Source organism: Moschus berezovskii, chromosome 5 (genome assembly GCF_049115385.1).
Source record: "Moschus berezovskii isolate FMDL1 chromosome 5, NW_MosBer_1.0, whole genome shotgun sequence".
NCBI classification, from domain to species: Eukaryota; Metazoa; Chordata; class Mammalia; order Artiodactyla; family Moschidae; genus Moschus; species Moschus berezovskii.
Window position 1 is genome coordinate 18,296,140 of NC_142464.1, and position 12,926 is coordinate 18,309,065.

Below are 12,926 nucleotides of genomic sequence, written 5' to 3' on the forward strand. Positions count from 1 at the left end.
TAGCTTTTCTTCCGAGGAGCAAGCATCTTTTCATTACTGGGCTGCAGTCACTGCCTGCAGTGATTTTGGAGCCCAAGAAAATAAACTGTGTCAATACTTCTACTTTTTCCCCTTCTATTTGCCATGAAGTTATGGAACCAGATGCTATGATCTTAGTTTTTTGAATGTTGACTTTTAAGCCAGCTTTTTCACTTACCTCTTTTACCTTCATCAAGAGGCTCTTTAGTTCCTCTTCACTTTCTGCTATTTGAGTGGTATCATATCTGTGGTTGTTGATATTTCTCCTGGCAATCTTGTTCCAGTTTGTGATTCATCCAGCCTGGCATTTCGCATGATGTACTCTGCATATACTCAGGCTTGATCCCTGGGTTGGGAAGATCCGGGGAGGAGGGCATGGGAAATCACATGGACAGAGGAGCCTGGTGGACTACCGTCCATAGGGTTGGAAAGAGTAGGACAGGGCTGAATCAACTTAGCACTTCTGTGTAGAAGTTAAATAAACAAGGTAACAATATACAGCCTTGTCATACTCCTTTCCCAATTTTGAGCCAGTTAGTTATTCCTTGTCAGGTTCTAACTGTTGCTTCTCGACCTGCATGCAGGTTTCTCAGGAGACAAGTGAGGTTGTCTAGTATTCCCATCTCTTTAACAATTTTCCAGTTTGTTGTGATTCACAGTCAAAGGCTTTAGCATAATCAATGAAGCAGAAGTAAATGTTTTTCTGGAACTCCTTTGCTTTCTCTATGATCCAATGAATGAATGTTGGCAATTTGATCTCTGGCTCCTCTGCCTTTTCCAAACCGAACTTGTACATCCGGAAGTTCTCAGTTCACGTACTCCTGAAGCCTAGCTTGAAAGATTTTCAGCATAACCTTACTAGCATTCAAAATGAGTGTAACTGTCTGATAGTCTGAACTTTCTTTGGCACTGCCCTTCTTTGGGATTGGAATAAAAACTAATTTTTCCAGTCATGTGGCCACTGCCTTGTTTGACAAGTTTGCTGATGTATTGAGTGCAGCACTTTAACAGCATCATCTTTTAGAATTTCAAGTAGCTCAGCTGGCATTTCATCACCTCCACTAGCTTTGTTAGTAATTAGTATTTCTTAAGTGACCCAGATAGAGGTATTTCAAACAATAAGGACACTACTAAGCAAAATCCCACTGGGCCTTTTGTGGTATCTTTTTATGTTCATATTAATCTCAATTACTAGACAGGCTGCTTCTTGTGGGCTGGATTTGAGCCCAGGTTCAAATCAATTTACAGTTTGTGTGAACTTGGACAAATTATTTAATCTCTCTATGCCTTAGTTGGGCTTCCCAGGTGGCTCTGTGGTAAAGAATCTGCCTGCCGACACAGGAGATGCAAGTTTGATCCCTGGGTTGGAAAGATCCCCTGGAGAAGGAAATGGCAACCCACTCCAGTGTTCTTCCCTGAAGGATCCCATAGACTGAGGTACCTGACGGGCTGCAGTCCAGGGGGTTGCAGAGTCAGACACAACTGAGCATGCACCCTTTAGTAACCTGATATATAAATGGAGATGATATCATCAAACTATTGTAAAAAGTAAATTTCTGTTTCCTTAACCCATCACAGGTTTTGTGCACAAAAAACATCCAGTAAATATGACCCTGCAGTTGTTGTTGCTATTAGTAAACCACTGATGTTTGGTTGAACAACCTTTGGCGATTACACAGGGTAGTTTCTCCCTGATGTTTCTTTCATAGTACTCGGTACTGCTGCACACGGCAAGTGTTAGAGAGCAGGAAAGAAAGAGGAAGAGAAATTGGGTATTTGATTTTAACCATATATTGGGATTTAGAAGTTTGAAAAGTTTTCATAATCTACTGTGATATTGTACAATACACATAGTGAAGTGCATCATTTGGTTTTAAAAAGCAATTTTTCTAATTTTTAAAAATATTTACTTATTTATTTGGCTTCACCAGGACTTAGTTGTAACATGGGGGATCTTCAGTCTTCACTGTAGCAGGTGAACTCTTAGTTGCGGCATGTGGGATCTCATCTCCTGATCAGAGATCAAACCTAGGTTCCCTGCATGGAGAATGCAAAGTCTTAGTCACTAGACCAGCAGGGAAGTGCCCCAAAGTACATTCTCATTGAATTATTTGTCTTAATTACCACTGCCCTACCTATACTCTAGGGAGGATATAGCTTTTTCATTTCTATCATTTACACAATGAGAGGCTAATGAAATATTTAGAATATTTATTCTTTCAATATTTAAATTTAATCAGCTTTGAGAATAGAAGAAATAATCCAAAGAATCAACATTTAATAAGCCAAGAGCTGCATTCTTGGCAAGAGAATGCTGTGCATTCTCATCTGAACAACTGCAAGTCCTTTCACTTGGCCCTGATCAAAGCGCATACATGTTCTTGCAGCCAAGCGGGTTAAAGCACAATCAGTGCACGTATTCACATATAGAAAATGTAATGAACAAACCTTTTTCTTTAAACTTTGACATAGAATTAACTTTCAAAATAGGTATGAAAATTGGCTAAGATAATAAAGTAGAAATAGAGAAAGGCTGTGGAATAGATGGATGAAGAAGTCAATCCAAGGAAAGGCAAGCACAAACTCACATTTTTATTTATAATTTGAGCATTGATCATAGATAGAACTAGGACTACTCATTGTGGAAGATAAGAGAGCAAATAAAATAAGTACATTTCAGAGAACTTTAAGTTGTATCATTAATTAACTTTAGAAAAATTAATTAACTTTAGAAAAATAATGAAGCAAGGGAAGTGGAGACTGGGGCCTTACATAGAGTCCAGATAAAATTTTTTCCCCATGATCACCATCATCATCATGACAGATGACACACTTACCATATATACAACTTACTTTACACACTTTCTCTCATTTAATCCTCACAATGATCCAATGAAGTAGATTCCACTATTACTTTTTGTTTTATATAGAAATTAGTTTTGAGAATTGAAGTTATTTGAATAATGTTCTCACAGCAGTAAATAATCATAATTCTTCACAAAGTATTTTGACTGGTGGGTTGGATGATTTTTTTTCCTCACCAACTGCTTAAAATATTAGGATCTTGTGCATTTTGAATGAGATCTCAACTTTCCTTTTCTTGACGAGAACAAACATCTGGAGAAGTCTCATTTATCGTTACATCACCTCATGTGACGAGTTGACTCACTGGAAAAGACTCTGATGCTGGGAAAGGTTGGGGGCGGGAGGAGAAGGGGACGACGGAGAATGAGATGACTGGATGGCATCACCGACTCTGTGGACATGAGTTTGAGTGAACTCCGGGAGTTGGTGATGGACAGGGAGGCCTGGCATGCTGTGATTCATGGGGTCGCGGAGAGTCGGACACGACTGAGCGACTGAACTGAACTGAACTGATATAATTAAAGAAAAGGAAGGTCATATCAAAGTTTCATTTCTCTTTTCAAATGCTTAAATTTTTAAACAAATTTTTAAAGGCTCCTCTGTCAGTGGAACTTTCCAGGCAAGAATACTGGAGTGGGTAGTCTTTCCCTTCTCCAGGGGATCTTCCCCACCCAGGGATCAAACCTGGGTCTTCTATATTAAAGGCTGATTCTTTACCATCTGAGCCACCAGGAAAGCCCATATAATGAAAGAAAAGGCAGGTCATATCAAAGTTTCATTTCTCTTTTCAAATGCTTCAATTTTTAAAATAATTTAAGGGTATTAAATTGCAGCAACATAGGAAACATCATGAAAGGCGACATATAGATTATGGATCAAAAGTACTAATTTTCCCTGAAATGATCCCTATACTTATCCAATAAATAAGAGAATCTTCCAAAACATCCCAGTAATCAAAGATAATATTGCTGCCCATGAGTCTGAATCCCTAATTTAAGTTTTCTGTACAGAGGAAAACTATTTAATATTGCAATCATTAGGGGTCAAAATACTGAGTTAAGGAACTAACTAATCGGACTAACTAGAGTTTGGGGTTGGATAGCTTTTCCATTGTGATTGTTTATGTTTGTTGGTTTGTCTCTAGGAAAATAATTTTAAATAATACAGAACTAGAAAACATTCAGGTAAACCAGTAATTCAAAGCACATCTTGACACAACTCTTGTGTCCAATCGATCCTTGAGGACAGCCCTTGCTTCTTTGTGAGAACATTAATTTTCTATCTGGTTTCCTCTCAATTTTTCCACATGACTTGCATACTTGAGTACATATCTGTTCATTTAAAAATATTTAAACATTAAAAACAAATAAGAAAACCCAGACCTGCAGGTAAATGTGCTCATCCCTTGGAGAAACTAAATTTATTTCCTGATAACTGATGTTTCAACTCCTGCTTTCCTCAGACTTCTGTCTCTCTTCAACAAGAGGCAGAAAATCAATGATCAGATGTTGTAACTTTCCAATTCAGAGAGTGCAACCTGTGTTTTCATTACAAGCTTGCCAAGTCTTAATTCTTAAATGCCGATAAACTGTCTGTGTCAATAGAACTATAATTCAACTTAATTTATATCTGTATATAACAGTCCCTAAAGTTCTAAAAGTATTTCCAAGCGGTTTGTTAAATATCTAGCATATACAAAGGTCTATCCTGTGGACTCTCTTCTGGCATTGTGATCTCTTCCTTTCACTGTAATCTCTTCCTTGTTTAATAGAACACTTAAGCAGTTTCATGTTTTGATCATTGTTCCTGAATTGGTACAAGATTGCTTCATATTTCTTGCATCACTGGGACAAAAGAAAAGAAATAGCCTATGACACTCTGACTGCATTTGCAAATTGCCTAGACAAGGTCTTCTTCCAGAAGTGAATTAATTCTTTTCTAAAAGAAATTCACATTTAGATTTCCAATGTTGAACTTTATTCTTGATAAGTTTTCTCCAAAAATGTCACAAGAAACTGGAAACCTGAAGGTGTGAAAGGGGAGCGCGGAGAATTCTGTCTTCCTAAACAAAGATGACTCTGCCCTAGAAAGATTTCCTAAATCAGATGGATTTCTAAGGTTGGTGGAACATTATCTAATTTTCAGTAAAACCACATAAAGGACCATTGGAGATGGTCCCTAACAGGCATTCGGGAGACTTTTGATATTCTTGACAGCTTATTTAAAAAAAAAAAAGGATATGGGGAGATATAATGAATTGGTTCTGTAAAGAGACATTTAAAATTTTATGTGATAGAATTGGCAGAATAAAGATGCATTTAAGGAGAAGCTTTGGTTACATAACGCTAAGTGCTTTGCCAGCTATCTCCCTGAAAGGCATCTAACACATTTGTTCCAAAACACTTTCCACACAATAAGTATTCATTTCAACCAATGTGGGGATGACTCCAAGGTTCATGCATGATGTAATTATTCCAGAGTCTTTTTTGAAGTACTAAATTTGACTCATATAAACATTTTAAAGAAACTTAAAGAAGAAAGATTTAATTCTTGACTTTTGCTTCTAGCAAATAAAATGTTTAAAATGTGTTAGAAATAAGACAACTAGATATTTTCATTTCTTAGTTGTTTTCTTCCTATGAATTTCTTATTTAATTCAGGCAATGAGTAATAACATCATAAAGAAGTGTGCTAAAATATTAGTCAAGGCAAAAGAACAAGCAGAGGATAAATAAACAATATATTTTGCTTTAATTTTTATCTCTCAACATAAAATAGTATCTTTGAATGGTTTAGTTATTTAAAATGATTACCTGTAAAAAGGGGGAAATGTTTTTGTAGACAATATGTTGGCTCACATTCCTTACCAAATTATTTCTACCAAGGCAATTAGCAAAGAGAAATTTGTGTTTAGTAACACAAACATTTTTTTTAAACAAGCAATAAAATAGATGGAAAAGAAATTCTACCTTTCAATATTTGAAAAATTAAATTTTCAGATAAGGGAAAACCCTTCAGTAACAACAACAGAGTTACCAGTAACCATTTATAACATACAAAATCACTCTCCACCAAAATGCAGTACTTCTCCTAAGGGTAGTATCCATTTCAGTATGTAATTTGATTCAGTGTGTAATAATACAAGGAAGAAAACAAATGGTGAAGAAAGACACACCACACACACACACACTCTCTCTCTTATTTCCAATGCATCAGAATGGTTCCAGAAGTATAAAGAGTAGAGCAATTCCTTAAGACAAGATTCTTGACAGTCAATAAATTTTACATCATTCAGTATCTCATAAATCTTTGTGTGACTCACCTTTTCAATACTAAAGCAAAGTAAAAAATATATAGCTGCATTTTTGATACACATTGTTGCAAATCATACTAAACATTTGCAAAAAGAATCTTTGGGTCAGGAACTTCTATTAATATCCAGATAATCACTACTAATGAGGTGATTATTCAGTGCTATTACATTGAAAACCGCTGCAATTTGAATTTTATGCTTACCATTTCTCAAGATCATGAAAAGGTTTTTGTTACATATTACTCTCTAGGCAGAAAAGGTTTTTTTCTCCCTTGAAAAGTCAAGCATAAAGAATGTCAAAATTACATAGTGAACCCAAAGTCAGTGCTTTGCGACAACCCAGAAGTGTGGGATGGGGAAGGAGGTGGGAGTGGGGTTCAAGAGTGAGGGAACATGTGTATAACTATGGCCAATTCATGCTGATGTACAGCAGAAACCATCACAATATTGTAAAGTAATCATCCTCTAATTAAAAATTTTTTAAAAAGAATTCTCAAAATTTGACAACAAAAAAGGAATATATTAGAATTGATTTTGAAGCTTGGTATCTATAAAATAATAACTAATAGTGGGAATTCAGACACTATGAGTTCTGGTTCATAAAGTAATATATTCTAATAAACGTAACTTTTCTCCTATATTTATACACCTTTAAATTTTTTTAAAAAAAGAATCTGGGTGAAAAAATATCTTCCCTGTAACATCGTACTGGGTGACTTTCAGAACGACTCTTGTCTTTTAAAGGGCAACAGTGAAGGGCCAATGAGATTGCAGCTGCAAATCTTATTTGGCAGGTAAAACATTTTCATGCCTAAGAAATATCTCACTGAGAGCATGCCAACTGTGGGACTGGTCAAAGCTTTAAAGTGGTGACAAGCACAGTCCACTTACCTGGTGAGAGGACACTTGGCCACAGGCCCTGCGTGACCAGGTGGGGAGAGAGGGGCTGCCCCGCCTGAGGACAGCAGTAGCCTCCTTGACCTTCAGCTACCTTTCCTTCTTCACTCTAAGAGCTTTTTTTCTACGTCCCTTTTAAAGGGCAACCCTAGGGGAACTCTGGGCTTCCTTTGTGGCTCAGCTGGTAAAAAGAATTTGCCTGCAATGCAAGAAACCTGGTTTTAATCCCTGGGTTGGGAAGATCCCCTGGAGAAGGGAAAGGCTACCCACTCCAGTACTCTGGCCTGGAGAATTCCACAGACTGTATAATCCATGCGATCGCAAAGAATAGGACACGACTGAGCGACTTTCACTACTCACTACTAGGGGAAGACTGGTAGCTATGAGAAGAGAATTTTTTAGGCTTTTTGAGTTATTTAGGTCAGTTCTAAATTCATATAAAGGAAGCCAACATTTTGGTGCTACCATGCATAATTTATTGTTCTGCAGCCATTCTAGGAAAAACAGTCTCCTTCATTTTCTTTTCCCGGGTTTCAAAATCAAACAAATGCCAGAAGAGCATAACTATGAAAGCCAGTGAGGTTATGAAAATAAGTAACATATTCCACTTAAGACATAACCGTAACTTGGACTTTAGTTTAAGAAATAATTAAAACATATTTATTTCACTTGAGTTTTAGTTGTGTCTTTCTATATTCTAAGTATATTATACCTTTCCAAAATTTTAACTCCAGTGGAAAAAAAAAACAGATTTTTTAACACTTGGGTAAATTTTAACTTAGAAATATATTCATGTATGTTCAATTTTTTACATGGTAAACGGAACTAAATGAGGAAAATATGATCAGTTCTGGCACATCAATGGCATAGCATAGAATGATTACAGTATATATAATTTGCACTCCAAAAACATATGCAGCCTTTGAGTTGAAACTTGCAATTGGGAGTTCACAGATCCTGTACAGTTATTAATTTTTGGCATTCTTCTTTTTTCAGCTTTGGGCAAATCATAAACATCTTTTGTCTTCAGACTCCACTGCATGATACTGGGCACATTAAACCATGCTAAGCAATTTCCTCAGAGAGTATGCTCCCATTCATGGCCCCTTTCACTGGATACTATCCCATTCACTGTCCATGGGCATTTCAGGTGGCCACATTTCTGTAATTTAACTCCACCAACCCAACCACAACTGCTTTATCAGCGCTGGACTCTGGCTTGAGGACATGCAGGCTGTGGGCGGAGCAACACCAATCAGATTACCTCACGAGAATTTAAATAAGAGACAAAGTCTGGTTGTCCACAGGCAGGGCAACCAGTACCCCCAAGACAGCAACTTCAACACTTCTGCTTCCTGCACTCCTGGGCTCTAGCACAGTCGCTGTGTGAAAGTGTTAAGTCACTTCAGCCATTTCTAACTCTTTGCAACCCCATGGACAATAGCCCACCAGGCTCCTTTTTGTCTGTGGGGTTTCCCAGGCAAGAATACTGGAGTGGGTTGCCATTTCCTTCTCCTGGGGATCTTCCTGACCCAAGGATTGAACCCAGGTCTCCTGTATTGTAGGCAGATGCTTTACCATCTGAGTCACCAGGGAAGCTGGGTTACTGAACCGCAATTATCTAATATCATAATTAAAGATATTTATTTTCAGAAATGTTTAAAATATGATAGAACATTGTCAGGAGAAGGAAATGGCAACCCACTTCAGTATTCTTGCCTGGAGAATCCCAGGGACGGCGGAGCCTGGTAGGTTGCCATCAATGGGATCACACAGAGTCAGACACACTGAGCGACTTAGCAGCAGCAGCAGCAGAACATTGTCAGGACCTAGTGGTCTGTCTACAGATTCATTAAATCCTTCATAATGAATAGCCACTCACTCCTTAACCACCCATCACATAAGACAACATTATATACTAATCTTTGTAACCATTTTTATGCTTTGTCCATGAACTTGAATTGGTGACATGTACTAAAACATTTGCTATCAAATTTTAGAACTATATAATTGTTATTAAAAGTTAGTGCAGTTTAACTTTTACTTTAGAATATTCACTTCATTTAATTTATGACTCTTTAACATTTTAGATACTTTTTAAAAATCTTCAACTATATTCATCAGACTTGTCCACATAGACAAAAAATTTACCACTAAAAATGAAAGAGGTTGAGACAGTTTAAAATACTACTGTATAGAAATGAAAAATTCTGAATACAGTAGCTGCTTATATTTATGTAATAGGAAAACATTTTAATATTCCTTTTTTCATCAACCTAATTTTATTTAACTCATTAATTTGGTTTGTCATTTTCATAACAGCATTTGTTTAGTGGAACTAATTTTTCTTCTACTGCTTAGAAACCTGACCTCTCAATTATCTTACTAGATATCCATTGACTAGATTATCTTTTTCCTCAATGCCAGCACCTCTTATTGAACTTAATATAGATGAAATCACGTAGAACATATTGCTTTCTATCTCATTTCATTAAAATGTTTGTAGAATCATCCATGTTGTTTTGAATAGCAGTAGTGTTGGTTCTTTTCCCTTGCTGTATTATAATGATATTTCACCAATGATGGATATATACTTAGACTATTTTCAGTTTGGGGCTATTAATATTATACTGAGTAGAATAGTACTCGGTTATTTATTTTGTGCTATTTTTGTTTGGTGTAAACCCAGGATTTCTGGGTCATAGTGTACTATATGTTCACTAGATTCTGGCATTAGTAAATAACGCCAAAGGCTTTTCAGAACTGATTCCGCTAAAGTGCAATCCTACTAGCCAGTCCTTGGGACTGTCAGTTTAATTTTGTTTAATATTAATCATTTTACAGGTGTACAGTTATATCTCCGTTAATTTGCTTTTTCTTATTACCATTGAAGTTAACTCTTCTTTTCATCTCTTTATTCACTGTTACGGTCTCATGGCTTCCCAGGCAGCACTAGTAGTAAAGAACTCACCTGCCAATGCAGGAGACATAAGAGACGTTGGTTCAATTCCTGAGTCGGGAAGGTCCCCTGGAGGAAGGCATGGCAACCCACTTCACTATGCTTGCCTGGAGAATTCCATGGACAGAGGAGCCTGGAGGACTATAGTCCATGGGCTATAGTCCATGGGGTTGCATGATTGAGGTGACTTAGCATGCATGCACAGAGTATCATATTCTGAAGCTTATGCTTAATTATTTAGCACATTTTAAAAATTGAGCTATCTTTTGCACTCACATTTATTTGTAAGGAATTCATTTTATATTCTGGGTACCAGTCTCATGTCAGTTATAAATGATGTTAGTATCTTCTCTACTGTGTGGTTTGCCTTATCATTTTCTGGTGGTGTTTTTGATTAATAGAATTTTTAAATGTCATTGTAGCCAAAGTCAGCAATGTATCCTTCATGATCTTTGCCTATTCTAAATTTGTGATGAAATGTTCCAATGATTTCATCTAAAACATTAGTGTTTTACTCTCTAAATTTATATTTGTGTGCCTGTGTGCTCAGATGCTTCAGTCGTGTCCAACTCTTTGAGACCTTATGACTGTAGCCCACCAGGCTCCTCTGTCCATGGGATTTTTCAGGCAAGAACACTGAAATGAGTTGCCATGCCCTTCTCCAGGGGATCTCCCCTACCCAGGGATTGAGGCCCCGTCTCCTGCATTGTAAGCAGATTCTTCACCCACTGAGCCACCTGGGAAGCCCAAATTTATATTTCAGTTCAGTTCAGTTCAGTCGCTCAGTCGTGTCCAACTCTCTATGACCCCATGAATCACAGCACACCAGGCCTCCCTGTCCATCACCAACTCCTGGAGTTCACTCAAACTCATGTCCATTGAGTCGGTGATGCCATCCAGCCATCTCATTCTCTGTCATCCCCGTCTGCTCCTGCCCCCAATCCCTTCCAGCATCAGAGTCTTTTCCAGTGAGTCAGCTCGTCGCAGGAGGTGGCCAAAGTATTGGAGTTTCAGCTTTAGCATCAGTCCTTCCAATGAACACCCAGGATTGATCTCCTTTAGAATGGACTGGTTGGATCTCCTTGCAGTCCAAGGGACTCTCAAGAGTCTTCTCCAACACCTCAGTTCAAAAGCATCAATTCTTCGGTGCTCAGCTTTCTGCACAGTCCAAATCTCACAGCCATACATGACCATGGGAAAAACCATAGCCTTGACTAGACGGACCTTGGTTGGCAAAGTAATGTCTCTGCTTTTCAATATGCTATCTAGGTTGGTCATAACTTTCCTTCCAAGGAGTAAGCATCTTTTAATTTCATGGCTGCAATCAGCATCTGCAGTGATTTTGGAGCCCAAAAAAATAAAGTCTGACACTGTTTCCAATGTTTCCCCATCTATTTCCCATGAAGTGATGGGGCCAGATGCCATGATCTTTGTTTTCTGAATGTTGAGCTTCAAGCCAACCTTTTCACTCTCTTCTTTCACTTTCATCAAGAGGCTCTTTAGTTCCTCTTCACTTTCTGCCATAAGGGTGGTGTCATCTGCATATCTGAAGTTGTTGATATTTCTCCCAGCAATCTTGATTCCAGCCTGTGCTTCTTCCAGCCCAGCGTTCCTCATGATGTACTCTGCATATAAGTTAAATAAGCAGGGTGACAATATACAACCTTGACGTACTCCTTTTCCTATTTGGAACCAGTCTGTTGTTCCATGTCCAGTTCTAACTGTTGCTTCCTGACCTGCATACAGGTTTTTCAAGAGGCAGGTCAAGTGGTCTGGTATTCCCATCTCTTTCAGAACTTTCCACAGTTTGTTGTGATCCACACAGTCAAAGGCTTTGGCATAGTCAATAAAACAGAAATAGATATTTCTCTGGAACTCTCTTGCTTTTTCCATGATCCAGCAGATGTTGGCAATTTGATCTCTGGTGCCTCTGCCTTTTCTAAAACCAGCTTGAACATCTGGAAGTGCACGGTTCACGTATTGCTGAAGTCTGGCTTGGAGAATTTTGAGCATGACTTTACTAGCGTGTGAGATGAGTGCAATTGTGCGGTAGATTGAGCATTCTTTGGCACTGCCTTTCTTTGGGATTGGGATGAAGACTGACCTTTTCCAGAGATTGATAATTGTGTATGGTGTGATTCACTTTGTTTCATATGGTTATTCAAGTACCATTTTCCAGGAAAGACACTCCTTTACCCATTATTCTGAAGTGCCAAAATTATTAAGAACCAAGCCAAGTGATTATACATGTATGGGTCTGTTTGGAGGATTGTATCTTTAATTTAATAGTATAACTAACCTTGGACCAATGCCACATGTCATTTTATGAGCTTTATATCAAGGGTAAATCCTCCACTTTATTCTCCTTCCTCCAGATTATTGTGTTCATTCTTGACCCTCTGTATTTCCATACACATTTTACAATAGTTGATTTGCACAAATGTACACATGCTCACAAAGCATTGGCATTTAGATGTGGAATGCATTTACTCTATAGAGCAATTTGGGAAGAATTTTAGTAGCTTCTGTACATTGTGGAGCCTTCCAAACCATGAGCATGGTATACCACTCCATTTAGTTTGGTCCTCTTGAATTTCTCCCCGTGATGGTTTGGTAGTTTCCTAAATGTAGGGCTTGCATGTTTCATTATATTTACTACTAGATATTTAATTGCTATGCTTCTTTAAATAGTACTGCACTTTTATTTTGTTTTCTTAATATAATTTTGCTGGAAATTATAGCTCAATTAATTTATATCCAACCATGTCATCTGATACATCTGGTTTCTTTATCTTCTATAAGCAAAAATAATACATTTTTCCTGGGCTTAACTCTTTGTTACGATGTAGCTCATTTTAAAAAATTCTTGTTAAT